The following is a 15,823-nucleotide window of genomic DNA, read 5'->3' on the forward strand; positions in this document are numbered from 1 at the left end:
ATCCTGACCAGTTATAGAAACTGGATTTGAAAATCCCGGCCAGTTGTAAAAACTGAATTTTGAAAATCCCGACCAGTTACAAAAACTAGATTTGAAAATCCCGACCAGTTATAAAACTGGATTTGAAAATCCCGACTAGTTATAGAAACTAGATTTGAAAATCCTGATCAGTTATAACACTAGATTTAAAAATCCCGATTAATTATAAATCTGGATTTGAAAATTCCGACCAGTTATAGAAACTGGATTTGAAAATCTCGATCAGTTATAAAACTGGATTTAAAAATCCCGACCAGTTATAGAAACTGGATTTGAAAATCCCGACCAGTTATAAAACTAGATTTGAAATCCCGACCAGTTATAGAAACTGGATTTGAAAATCCTGATCAGTTATAACACTGGATTTGAAAATCCCGACCAATTATAAAACTAGATTTGAAAATCCCGACCAGTTATAGAAAATGGATTTGAAAATCCTGACCAGTTATAGAAACTGTATTTGAAAATCCTGACCAGTTATAGAAACTGGATTTCAAAATCCCGACCAGTTATAGAAACTGGATTTGAAAATCCCGACCAGTTATAGAAACTGGATTTGAAAATCCTGACCAGTTTTAAAACTGGATTTGAAAATCCCGACCAGTTATAGAAACTGGATTTAAAAATTCTGACCAGTTATGACACAAGAATTGAAAATTCCGACCAGTTATAGATACTGGATTTGAAAATCCCGACCAATTATAAAAACTGGAGTTGCACATCCCGACCAGTTATAGAAACTGAATTTGAAAATCTCGACTAGTTATAAAAACTGTATTTGAAAATCCCGACCAGTTATAGAAACTGGATTTCAAAATCCCGACGAGTTATAGAAACTGGATTTGAAAATCCCTACCAGTTATAGAGACTGGATTTGAAAATCCCGACCAGTTATAGAAACTAGATTAGAAAATCCCGACCAGTTATAACACTGAGTTTGAAAATCCCGACCGGTTATAAAAACTGGATTTGAAAATCCCGACCAGTTATAGAAACTTGATTTGAAAATCCTGACCAGTTATACAAACTGGATTTGAAAATCCTGATCAGTTATAACACTGGATTTGAAAATCCCGACCAGTTATAGAAACTTGATTTGAAAATCCTGACCAGTTATAGAGACTGGATTTGAAAATCCTGATCAGTTATAACACTGGATTTGAAAATCCCTACCAGTTATAGAAACTGGATTTGAAAATCCCGACCAGTTATAACACTGAATTTGAAAATCCCGACCGGTTATAAAAACTGGATTTGAAAATCCCGACCAGTTATAAAACTTGATTTGAAATCCCGACCAGTTATAGAAACTGGATTTGAAAATCCTGATCAGTTATAACACTGGATTTGAAAATCTCAACCAGTTATAAAACTAGATTTGAAAATCCCGACCAGTTATAGAAAATGGATTTGAAAATCCCGACCAGTTATAAAACTGGATTTGAAAATCCCAACCAGTTATAAAACTGGATTTAAAAATCCCGACCAGTTATAGAAACTGGATTTCAAAATCCCGACCAGTTATAGAAACTGGATTTGAAAATCCCGACCGGTTATAAAAACTGGATTTGAAAATCCTGATTAATTATAAAAACTTGATTTGAAAATCCTGACCTGTTATAGAAACTCGATTTGAAAATCCCGACCAGTTATAAAAACTGGATTTGAAAATCCCGACCAGTTATAAAACTGGATTTTAAAATCCCGACCAGTTATAGAAACTGGATTTGAAAATCCTGATCAGTTATAACACTGGATTTGAAAATCCCGACCAATTATAAAACTAGATTTGAAAATCCTGACCTGTTATAGAAAATGGATTTGAAAATCCCGACCAATTATAAATCTGGATTTGAAAATCCCAACCAGTTATAAAACTAGATTTAAAAATCCCGACCAGTTATAGAAATTGGACTTGAAAATCCCGACCAGTTATAAAACTGGATTTTAAAATCCTGACCAGTTATAGAAACTGGATTTGAAAATCCCGGCCTGTTGTAAAAACTGAATTTTGAAAATCCCGACCAGTTACAAAAACTAGATTTGAAAATCCCGACCAGTTATAAAACTGGATTTGAAAATCCCGACTAGTTATAGAAACTAGATTTGAAAATCCTGATCAGTTATAACACTAGATTTGAAAATCCCGATTAATTATAAAACTGGATTTGAAAATCCCGACCAGTTATAGAAACTGGATTTGAAAATCCCGAACAGTTATAAAACTGGATTTAAAAATCCCGACCAGTTATAGAAACTGGATTTGAAAATCCCGACCAGTTATAAAACTGGATTTGAAATCCCGACCAGTTATAGAAACTGGATTTGAAAATCCTGATCAGTTATAACACTGGATTTGAAAATCCCGACCAATTATAAAACTAGATTTGAAAATCCCGACCAGTTATAGAAAATGGATTTGAAAATCCTGACCAGTTATAGAAATTGTATTTGAAAATCCTAACCAGTTATAGAAACTGTATTTTAAAATCCCGACCAGTTATAGAAACTGGATTTGAAAATCCCGACCAGTTATAGAAACTGGATTTGAAAATCTTGACCAGTTAAAAAACTGGATTTGAAAATCCCGACCAGTTATAGAAACTGGATTTAAAAATTCCGACCAGTTATAGAAACTGGATTTAAAAATTCCGACCAGTTATGACACTAGATTTGAAAATTCCGACCAGTTATAGATACTGGATTTGAAAATCCCGACCAATTATAAAAATTGGAGTTGCAAATCCCGACCAGTTATAGAAACTGGATTTGAAAATCTCGACTAGTTATCAAAACTGTATTTGAAAATCCCGACCAGTTATAGAAACTGGATTTCAAAATCCCGACGAGTTATAGAAACTGGATTTGAAAATCCCTACCAGTTATAGAAACTGGATTTGAAAATCCCGACCAGTTATAGAAACTAAATTTGAAAATCCCGACCAGTTATAACACTGAGTTTGAAAATCCCGACCGGTTATAAAAACTGGATTTGAAAATCCCGACCAGTTATAGAAACTTGATTTGAAAATCCTGACCAGTTATAGAAACTCGATTTGAAAATCCTGATTAGTTATAACACTGGATTTGAAAATCCCGACCAGTTATAGAAACTTGATTTGAAAATCCTGACCAGTTATAGAAACTGGATTTGAAAATCCTGATCAGTTATAACACTGGATTTGAAAATCCCTACCAATTATAGAAACTGGATTTGAAAATCCCGACCAGTTATAACACTGAATTTGAAAATCCCGACCGGTTATAAAAACTGGATTTGAAAATCCCGACCAGTTATAAAACTTGATTTGAAATCCCGACCAGTTATAGAAACTGGATTTGAAAATCCTGATCAGTTATAACAGTGGATTTGAAAATCCCGACCAATTATAAAACTAGATTTGAAAATCCCGACCAGTTATAGAAAATGGATTTGAAAATCCCGACCAGTTATAAAACTGGATTTGAAAATCCCGACCAGTTATAAAACTGGATTTAAAAATCACGACCAGTTATAGAAACTGGATTTCAAAATCCCGACCAGTTATAGAAACTGGATTTGAAAATCCCGACTAGTTATAACACTGAATTTGAAAATCCCGACCGGTTATAAAAACTGGATTTGAAAATCCTGATTAATTATAAAAACTTGATTTGAAAATCCTGACCAGTTATAGAAACTGGATTTGAAAATCTCGACCAGTTATAAAAACTGGATTTGAAAAGCCTGACCAGTTATAAAACTGGATTTGAAAATCCCGACCAGTTATAGAAACTGGATTTCAAAATCCCGACCAGTTATAACACTGAAATTGAAAATCCCGACCGGTTAAAACAACTGGATTTAAAAATTTCGACCAGTTATAGAAACTTGATTTGAAAATCCTGACCAGTTATAGAAACTGGATTTCAAAATCCCGACCAGTTATAGAAATTGGATTTGAAAATCCCGACCAGTTATAAAACTGGATTTTAAAATCCCGACCAGTTATAGAAACTGGATTTGAAAATTCTGATCAGTTATAACACTGGATTTGAAAATCCTGAGCAATTATAAAACTAGATTTGAAAATCCTAACCTGTTATAAAAACTGGATTTGAAAATCCCGACCAGTTATAAATCTGGATTTGAAAATCCCAACCAGTTATAAAATTAGATTTAAAAATCCCGACCAGTTATAGAAATTGGATTTGAAAATCCAGACCAGTTATAAAACTAGATTTGAAAATCCCAACCAGTTATAGAAACTGGATTTGAAAATCCCGACCAGTTATAAAAACTGGATTTGAAAATCCCGACCAGTTATAAAACTGGATTTGAAAATCCCGACCAATTATAAAACTAGATTTGAAAATCCTGACCTGTTATAGAAACTGGATTTGAAAATCCCGACCAGTTATAAATCTGGATTTGAAAATCCCGATTAATTGTAAAACTGGATTTGAAAATCCCGACCAGTTATAGAAACTGGATTTGAAAATCTCGATCAGTTATAAAACTGGATTTAAAAATCCCGACCAGTTATAGAAACTGGATTTGAAAATCCCGACCAGTTATAAAACTAGATTTGAAATCCCGACCAGTTATAGAAACTGGATTTGAAAATCCTGATCAGTTATAACACTGGATTTGAAAATCCCGACCAATTATAAAACTAGATTTGAAAATCCCGACCAGTTATAGAAAATGGATTTGAAAATCCTGACCAGTTATAGAAACTGTATTTGAAAATCCTGACCAGTTATAGAAACTGGATTTCAAAATCCCGACCAGTTATAGAAAATGGATTTGAAAATCCCGACCAGTTATAGAAACTGGATTTGAAAATCCTGACCAGTTATAAAACTGGATTTGAAAATCCTGATGAGTTATAACACTGAATTTGAAAATCCCGATCGGTTATAAAAACTGGATTTGAAAATCCCGACCAGTTATAGAAACTTGATTTGAAAATCCCGACCAGTTATAACACTGAATTTGAAAATCCCGACCGGTTATAAAAACTGGATATGAAAATCCCGACCAGTTATAAAACTGGATTTGAAAATCCCGACCAGTTATAGAAACTGGATTTGAAAATCCTGATCAGTTATAACACTGGATTTGAAAATCCCGACCAATTATAAAACTAGATTTGAAAATCCTGACCTGTTATAGAAACTGGATTTGAAAATCCCGACCAATTATAAATCTGGATTTGAAAATCCCAACCAGTTATAAAACTAGATTTAAAAATCCCGACCAGTTATAGAAATTGGATTTGAAAATTCCGACCAGTTATAAAACTGGATTTGAAAATCCCGACCAGTTATAGAAACTGGATTTGAAAATCCCGGCCAGTTGTAAAAACTGAATTTTGAAAATCCCGACCAGTTACAAAAACTAGATTTGAAAATCCCGACCAGTTATGACACTAGATTTGAAAACCCGACCTGTTATAGAAACTGGATTTGAAAATCCCGACCAGTTATGACACTAGATTTGAAAACCCGACCTGTTATAGAAACTGGATTTGAAAATCCCGACCAGTTATAAAAACTGGATTTGAAAATCCCGACCAGTTATAGAAACTGGATTTGAAAATCCCGACCAGTTATAGAAACTGGATTTGAAAATCCCGACCAGTTATAGAAACTGGATTTGAAAATCCCGACCAGTTATAAAATCTGGAATTGAAAATCCTGACCAGTTATACAAACTGGATTTCAAAATCCCGACCAGTTATAACACTGAATTTGAAAATCCAGACCGGTTATAAAAACTGGATTTGAAAATCCCGACCAGTTATAGAAACTTGATTTGAAAATCCTGACCAGTTATAGAAACTGGATTTGAAAATCCCGACCAGTTATAAAAACTGGATTTGAAAATCCCGACCAATTATAAAACTGGATTTTAAAATCCCGACCAGTTATAGAAACTGGATTTGAAAATCCTGATCAGTTATAACACTGGATTTGAAAATCCCGACCAATTATAAAACTAGATTTGAAAATCCTGACCTGTTATAGAAACTGGATTTGAAAATCCCGACCAGTTATAAATCTGGATTTGAAAATCCCAACCAGTTATAAAACTAGATTTAAAAATCCCGACCAGTTATAAAAATTGGATTTGAAAATCCTGACCAGTTATAAAACTAGATTTGAAAATCCCGACCAGTTATAGAAACTGGATTTGAAAATCCCGACCAGTTATAAAAACTGGATTTGAAAATCCCGACCAGTTATAAAACTGGATTTGAAAATCCCGACCAGTTATAGAAACTGGATTTGAAAATCCTGATCAGTTATAACACTGGTTTTGAAAATCCCGACCAATTATAAAACTAGATTTGAAAATCCTGACCTGTTATAGAAACTGGATTTGAAAATCCCGACCAGTTATAAATCTGGATTTGAAAATCCCAACCAGTTATAAAACTAGATTTAAAAATCCCGACCAGTTATAGAAATTGGATTTGAAAATCCTGACCAGTTATAAAACTAGATTTGAAAATCCCGACCAGTTATACAAACTGTATTTGAAAATCCCGACCAGTTATAAAAACTGGATTTCAAAATCCCGACCAGTTATAGAAACTGGATTTGAAAATCCCGACCAGTTATAGAAAGTGGATTTGAAAATCCTGACCAGTTATAAAACTGGATTTGAAAATCCCGACCAGTTATAGAAACTGGATTTAAAAATTCCGATCAGTTATGACACTAGATTTGAAAATTCCGACCAGTTATATATACTGGATTTGAAAATCCTGACCAGTTATAAAAACTGGAGTTGCAAATCCCGACCAGTTATAGAAACTGGATTTGAAAATCTCGACGAGTTATAGAAACTGTATTTGAAAATCCCGACCAGTTATATAAACTGGATTTCAAAATCCCGACCAGTTATAGAAACTGGATTTGAAAATTCCTACCAGTTATAGAAACTGGATTTCAAAATCCCGACCAGTTATAAAATCTGGAATTGAAAATCCCGACCAGTTATAGAAACTAGATTTCAAAATCCCGACCAGTTATAGAAACTAGATTTGAAAATCCCGACCAGTTATAGCACTGAGTTTGAAAATCCCGACCGGTTATAAAAACTGGATTTGAAAATCCCGACCAGTTATAGAAACTTGATTTGAAAATCCTGACCAGTTATAGAAACTGGATTTGAAAATCCCGACCAGTTATAAAAACTGGATTTGAAAATCCCGACCAGTTATAAAACTGGATTTGAAAATCCCGACCAGTTATAGAAACTGGATTTGAAAATCCTGATCACTTATAACACTGGATTTGAAAATCCCGACCAGTTATAGAAACTGGATTTCAAAATCCCGACCAGTTATATAAACTGGATTTGAAAATCCCGACCAGTTATAACACTGAATTTGAAAATCCCGACCGGTTATAAAAACTGGATATAAAAATCCCGACCAGTTATAAAACTGGATTTGAAAATCCCGACCAGTTATAGAAACTGGATTTGAAAATCCCGACCAATTATAAAACTAGATTTGAAAATCCCGACCAGTTATAGAAAATGGATTTGAAAATCCCGACCAGTTATAAAGCTGGATTTGAAAATCCCGACCAGTTATAAAACTGGATTTAAAAATCCCGACCAGTTATAGAAACTGGATTTCAAAATCCCGACCAGTTGTAGAAACTGGATTTGAAAATCCCGACCAGTTATAACACTGAATTTGAAAATTCCGACCGGTTATAAAAACTGGATTTGAAAATCCCGACCAGTTATAGAAACTTGATTTGAAAATCCTGACCAGTTATAGAAAGTGGATTTGAAAAGCCCGACCAGTTATAAAAACTGGATTTGAAAATCCCGACCAGTTATAAAACTGGATTTGAAAATCCCGACCAGTTATAGAAACTGGATTTGAAAATCCGGATCAGTTATAACACTGGATTTGAAAATCCCGACCAATTATAAAACTAGATTTGAAAATCCTGACCTGTTATAGAAAATGGATTTAAAAATCCCGACCAATTATAAATCTGGATTTGAAAATCCCAACCAGTTATAAAACTAGATTTAAAAATACCGACCAGTTATAGAAATTGGACTTGAAAATCCCGACCAGTTATAAAACTGGATTTAAAAATCCTGACCAGTTATAGAAACTGGATTTGAAAATCCCGGCCAGTTGTAAAAACTGAATTTTGAAAATCCCGACCAGTTACAAAAACTAGATTTGAAGATCCCGACCAGTTATAAAACTGGATTTGAAAATCCCGACTAGTTATAGAAACTAGATTTGAAAATCCTGATCAGTTATAACACTAGATTTAAAAATCCCGATTAATTATAAATCTGGATTTGAAAATTCCGACCAGTTATAGAAACTGGATTTGAAAATCTCGATCAGTTATAAAACTGGATTTAAAAATCCCGACCAGTTATAGAAACTGGATTTGAAAATCCCGACCAGTTATAAAACTAGATTTGAAATCCCGACCAGTTATAGAAACTGGATTTGAAAATCCTGATCAGTTATAACACTGGATTTGAAAATCCCGACCAATTATAAAACTAGATTTGAAAATCCCGACCAGTTATAGAAAATGGATTTGAAAATCCTGACCAGTTATAGAAACTGTATTTGAAAATCCTGACCAGTTATAGAAACTGGATTTCAAAATCCCGACCAGTTATAGAAACTGGATTTGAAAATCTCGACCAGTTATAGAAACTGGATTTGAAAATCCTGACCAGTTTTAAAACTGGATTTGAAAATCCCGACCAGTTATAGAAACTGGATTTAAAAATTCTGACCAGTTATGACACTAGAATTGAAAATTCCGACCAGTTATAGATACTGGATTTGAAAATCCCGACCAATTATAAAAACTGGAGTTGCACATCCCGACCAGTTATAGAAACTGAATTTGAAAATCTCGACTAGTTATAAAAACTGTATTTAAAAATCCCGACCAGTTATAGAAACTGGATTTCAAAATCCCGACGAGTTATAGAAACTGGATTTGAAAATCCCTACCAGTTATAGAGACTGGATTTGAAAATCCCGACCAGTTATAGAAACTAGATTAGAAAATCCCGACCAGTTATAACACTGAGTTTGAAAATCCCGACCGGTTATAAAAACTGGATTTGAAAATCCCGACCAGTTATAGAAACTTGATTTGAAAATCCTGACCAGTTATACAAACTGGATTTGAAAATCCTGATCAGTTATAACACTGGATTTGAAAATCCCGACCAGTTATAGAAACTTGATTTGAAAATCCTGACCAGTTATAGAGACTGGATTTGAAAATCCTGATCAGTTATAACACTGGATTTGAAAATCCCTACCAGTTATAGAAACTGGATTTGAAAATCCCGACCAGTTATAACACTGAATTTGAAAATCCCGACCGGTTATAAAAACTGGATTTGAAAATCCCGACCAGTTATAAAACTTGATTTGAAATCCCGACCAGTTATAGAAACTGGATTTGAAAATCCTGATCAGTTATAACACTGGATTTGAAAATCTCAACCAGTTATAAAACTAGATTTGAAAATCCCGACCAGTTATAGAAAATGGATTTGAAAATCCCGACCAGTTATAAAACTGGATTTGAAAATCCCAACCAGTTATAAAACTGGATTTAAAAATCCCGACCAGTTATAGAAACTGGATTTCAAAATCCCGACCAGTTATAGAAACTGGATTTGAAAATCCCGACCGGTTATAAAAACTGGATTTGAAAATCCTGATTAATTATAAAAACTTGATTTGAAAATCCTGACCTGTTATAGAAACTCGATTTGAAAATCCCGACCAGTTATAAAAACTGGATTTGAAAATCCCGACCAGTTATAAAACTGGATTTTAAAATCCCGACCAGTTATAGAAACTGGATTTGAAAATCCTGATCAGTTATAACACTGGATTTGAAAATCCCGACCAATTATAAAACTAGATTTGAAAATCCTGACCTGTTATAGAAAATGGATTTGAAAATCCCGACCAATTATAAATCTGGATTTGAAAATCCCAACCAGTTATAAAACTAGATTTAAAAATCCCGACCAGTTATAGAAATTGGACTTGAAAATCCCGACCAGTTATAAAACTGGATTTTAAAATCCTGACCAGTTATAGAAACTGGATTTGAAAATCCCGGCCTGTTGTAAAAACTGAATTTTGAAAATCCCGACCAGTTACAAAAACTAGATTTGAAAATCCCGACCAGTTATAAAACTGGATTTGAAAATCCCGACTAGTTATATTAACTAGATTTGAAAATCCTGATCAGTTATAACACTAGATTTGAAAATCCTGATTAATTATAAAACTGGATTTGAAAATCCCGACCAGTTATAGAAACTGGATTTGAAAATCCCGAACAGTTATAAAACTGGATTTAAAAATCCCGACCAGTTATAGAAACTGGATTTGAAAATCCCGACCAGTTATAAAACTGGATTTGAAATCCCGACCAGTTATAGAAACTGGATTTGAAAATCCTGATCAGTTATAACACTGGATTTGAAAATCCCGACCAATTATAAAACTAGATTTGAAAATCCCGACCAGTTATAGAAAATGGATTTGAAAATCCTGACCAGTTATAGAAATTGTATTTGAAAATCCTAACCAGTTATAGAAACTGTATTTTAAAATCCCGACCAGTTATAGAAACTGGATTTGAAAATCCCGACCAGTTATAGAAACTGGATTTGAAAATCTTGACCAGTTATAAAACTGGATTTGAAAATCCCGACCAGTTATAGAAACTGGATTTAAAAATTCCGACCAGTTATAGATACTGGATTTGAAAATCCCGACCAATTATAAAAACTGGAGTTGCAAATCCCGACCAGTTATAGAAACTGGATTTGAAAATCTCGACTAGTTATCAAAACTGTATTTGAAAATCCCGACCAGTTATAGAAACTGGATTTCAAAATCCCGACGAGTTATAGAAACTGGATTTGAAAATCCCTACCAGTTATAGAAACTGGATTTGAAAATCCCGACCAGTTATAGAAACTAAATTTGAAAATCCCGACCAGTTATAACACTGAGTTTGAAAATCCCGACCGGTTATAAAAACTGGATTTGAAAATCCCGACCAGTTATAGAAACTTGATTTGAAAATCCTGACCAGTTATAGAAACTCGATTTGAAAATCCTGATTAGTTATAACACTGGATTTGAAAATCCCGACCAGTTATAGAAACTTGATTTGAAAATCCTGACCAGTTATAGAAACTGGATTTGAAAATCCTGATCAGTTATAACACTGGATTTGAAAATCCCTACCAATTATAGAAACTGGATTTGAAAATCCCGACCAGTTATAACACTGAATTTGAAAATCCCGACCGGTTATAAAAACTGGATTTGAAAATCCCGACCAGTTATAAAACTTGATTTGAAATCCCGACCAGTTATAGAAACTGGATTTGAAAATCCTGATCAGTTATAACAGTGGATTTGAAAATCCCGACCAATTATAAAACTAGATTTGAAAATCCCGACCAGTTATAGAAAATGGATTTGAAAATCCCGACCAGTTATAAAACTGGATTTGAAAATCCCAACCAGTTATAAAACTAGATTTAAAAATCCCGACCAGTTATAGAAACTGATTTCAAAATCCCGACCAGTTATAGAAACTGGATTTGAAAATCCCGACCAGTTATAACACTGAATTAGAAAATCCCGACCTGTTATAAAAACTGGATTTGAAAATCCCGATTAATTATAAAAACTTGATTTGAAAATCCTGACCAGTTATAGAAACTGGATTTGAAAATCCCGACCAGTTATAAAAACTGGATTTGAAAAGCCTGACCAGTTATAAAACTGGATTTGAAAATCCCGACCAGTTATAGAAACTGGATTTCAAAATCCCGACCAGTTATAACACTGAATTTGAAAATCCCGACCGGTTAAAACAACTGGATTTGAAAATCCCGACCAGTTATATAAACTTGATTTGAAAATCCTGACCAGTTATAGAAACTGGATTTCAAAATCCCGACCAGTTATAGAAATTGGATTTGAAAATCCCGACCAGTTATAAAACTGGATTTTAAAATCCCGACCAGTTATAGAAACTGGATTTGAAAATTCTGATCAGTTATAACACTGGATTTGAAAATCCTGAGCAATTATAAAACTAGATTTGAAAATCCTAACCTGTTATAAAAACTGGATTTGAAAATCCCGACCAGTTATAAATCTGGATTTGAAAATCCCAACCAGTTATAAAATTAGATTTAAAAATCCCGACCTGTTATAGAAATTGGATTTGAAAATCCAGACCAGTTATAAAACTAGATTTGAAAATCCCAACCAGTTATAGAAACTGGATTTGAAAATCCCGACCAGTTATAAAAACTGGATTTGAAAATCCCGACCAGTTATAAAACTGGATTTGAAAATCCCGACCAATTATAAAACTAGATTTGAAAATCCTGACCTGTTATAGAAACTGGATTTGAAAATCCCGACCAGTTATAAATCTGGATTTGAAAATCCCGATTAATTGTAAAACTGGATTTGAAAATCCCGACCAGTTATAGAAACTGGATTTGAAAATCTCGATCAGTTATAAAACTGGATTTAAAAATCCCGACCAGTTATAGAAACTGGATTTGAAAATCCCGACCAGTTATAAAACTAGATTTGAAATCCCGACCAGTTATAGAAACTGGATTTGAAAATCCTGATCAGTTATAACACTGGATTTGAAAATCCCGACCAATTATAAAACTAGATTTGAAAATCCCGACCAGTTATAGAAAATGGATTTGAAAATCCTGACCAGTTATAGAAACTGTATTTGAAAATCCTGACCAGTTATAGAAACTGGATTTCAAAATCCCGACCAGTTATAGAAAATGGATTTGAAAATCCCGACCAGTTATAGAAACTGGATTTGAAAATCCTGACCAGTTATAAAACTGGATTTGAAAATCCCGACCAGTTATAGAAACTGGATTTAAAAATTCCGACCAGTTATGACACTAGATTTGAAAATTCCGACCAGTTATAGATACTGGATTTGAAAATCCCGACCAATTATAAAAACTGGAGTTGCACATCCCGACCAGTTATAGAAACTGAATTTGAAAATCTCGACTAGTTAGAAAAACTGTATTTGAAAATCCCGACCAGTTATAGAAACCGGATTTCAAAATCCCGACGAGTTATAGAAACTGGATTTGAAAATCCCTACCAGTTATAGAAACTGGATTTGAAAATCCCGACCAGTTATAGAAACTAGATTAGAAAATCCCGACCAGTTATAACACTGAGTTTGAAAATCCCGACCGGTTATAAAAACTGGATTTGAAAATCCCGACCAGTTATAGAAACTTGATTTGAAAATCCTGACCAGTTATACAAACTGGATTTGAAAATCCTGATCAGTTATAACACTGGATTTGAAAATCCCGACCAGTTATAGAAACTTGATTTGAAAATCCTGACCAGTTATAGAGACTGGAATTGAAAATCCCGACCAGTTATAGAAACTAGATTTCAAAATCCCGACCAGTTATAGAAACTAGATTTGAAAATCCCGACCAGTTATAACACTGAATTTGAAAATCCCGACCGGTTATAAAAACTGGATTTGAAAATCCCGACCAGTTATAAAACTTGATTTGAAATCCCGACCAGTTATAGAAACTGGATTTGAAAATCCTGATCAGTTATAACACTGGATTTGAAAATCCCAACCAGTTATAAAACTAGATTTGAAAATCCCGACCAGTTATAGAAAATGGATTTGAAAATCCCGACCAGTTATAAAACTGGATTTGAAAATCCCAACCAGTTATAAAACTGGATTTAAAAATCCCGACCAGTTATAGAAACTGGATTTCAAAATCCCGACCAGTTATAGAAACTGGATTTGAAAATCCCGACCGGTTATAAAAACTGGATTTGAAAATCCTGATTAATTAAAAAAACTTGATTTGAAAATCCTGACAAGTTATAGAAACTCGATTTGAAAATCCCGACCAGTTATAAAAACTGGATTTGAAAATCCCGACCAGTTATAAAACTGGATTTTAAAATCCCGACCAGTTATAGAAACTGGATTTGAAAATCCTGATCAGTTATAACACTGGATTTGAAAATCCCGACCAATTATAAAACTAGATTTGAAAATCCTGACCTGTTATAGAAAATGGATTTGAAAATCCCGACCAATTATAAATCTGGATTTGAAAATCCCAACCAGTTATAAAACTAGATTTAAAAATCCTGACCAGTTATAGAAATTGGACTTGAAAATCCCGACCAGTTATAAAACTGGATTTTAAAATCCTGACCAGTTATAGAAACTGGATTTGAAAATCCCGGCCTGTTGTAAAAACTGAATTTTGAAAATCCCGACCAGTTACAAAAACTAGATTTGAAAATCCCGACCAGTTATAAAACTGGATTTGAAAATCCCGACTAGTTATAAAAACTAGATTTGAAAATCCTGATCAGTTATAACACTAGATTTGAAAATCCCGATTAATTATAAAACTGGATTTGAAAATCCCGACCAGTTATAGAAACTGGATTTGAAAATCCCGAACAGTTATAAAACTGGATTTAAAAATCCCGACCAGTTATAGAAACTGGATTTGAAAATCCCGACCAGTTATAAAACTGGATTTGAAATCCCGACCAGTTATAGAAACTGGATTTGAAAATCCTGATCAGTTATAACACTGGATTTGAAAATCCCGACCAATTATAAAACTAGATTTGAAAATCCCGACCAGTTATAGAAAATGGATTTGAAAATCCTGACCAGTTATAGAAATTGTATTTGAAAATCCTAACCAGTTATAGAAACTGTATTTTAAAATCCCGACCAGTTATAGAAACTGGATTTGAAAATCCCGACCAGTTATAAAAACTGGATTTGAAAATCTTGACCAGTTATAAAACTGGATTTGAAAATCCCGACCAGTTATAGAAACTGGATTTAAAAATTCCGACCAGTTATGACACTAGATTTGAAAATTCCGACCAGTTATAGATACTGGATTTGAAAATCCCGACCAATTATAAAAACTGGAGTTGCAAATCCCGACCAGTTATAGAAACTGGATTTGAAAATCTCGACTAGTTATAAAAACTGTATTTGAAAATCCCGACCAGTTATAGAAACTGGATTTCAAAATCCCGACGAGTTATAGAAACTGGATTTGAAAATCCCTACCAGTTATAGAAACTGGATTTGAAAATCCCGACCAGTTATAGAAACTAAATTTGAAAATCCCGACCAGTTATAACACTGAGTTTGAAAATCCCGACCGGTTATAAAAACTGGATTTGAAAATCCCGACCAGTTATAGAAACTTGATTTGAAAATCCTGACCAGTTATAGAAACTGGATTTGAAAATCCTGATCAGTTATAACACTGGATTTGAAAATCCCGACCAGTTATAGAAACTTGATTTGAAAATCCTGACCAGTTATAGAAACTGGATTTGAAAATCCTGATCAGTTATAACACTGGATTTGAAAATCCCTACCAATTATAGAAACTGGATTTGAAAGTCCCGACCAGTTATAACACTGAATTTGAAAATCCCGACCGGTTATAAAAACTGGATTTGAAAATCCCGACCAGTTATAAAATTTGATTTGAAATCCCGACCAGTTATAGAAACTGGATTTGAAAATCCTGATAAGTTATAACAGTGGATTTGAAAATCCCGACCAATTATAAAACTAGATTTGAAAATCCCGACCAGTTATAGAAAATGGATTTGAAAATCCCGACCAGTTATAAAACTGG

The sequence above is a fragment of the Nuphar pumila genome, chromosome 10 (assembly GCF_984573655.1).
Source record: "Nuphar pumila chromosome 10, dmNupPumi1.hap1.1, whole genome shotgun sequence".
NCBI lineage: Eukaryota > Viridiplantae > Streptophyta > Magnoliopsida > Nymphaeales > Nymphaeaceae > Nuphar > Nuphar pumila.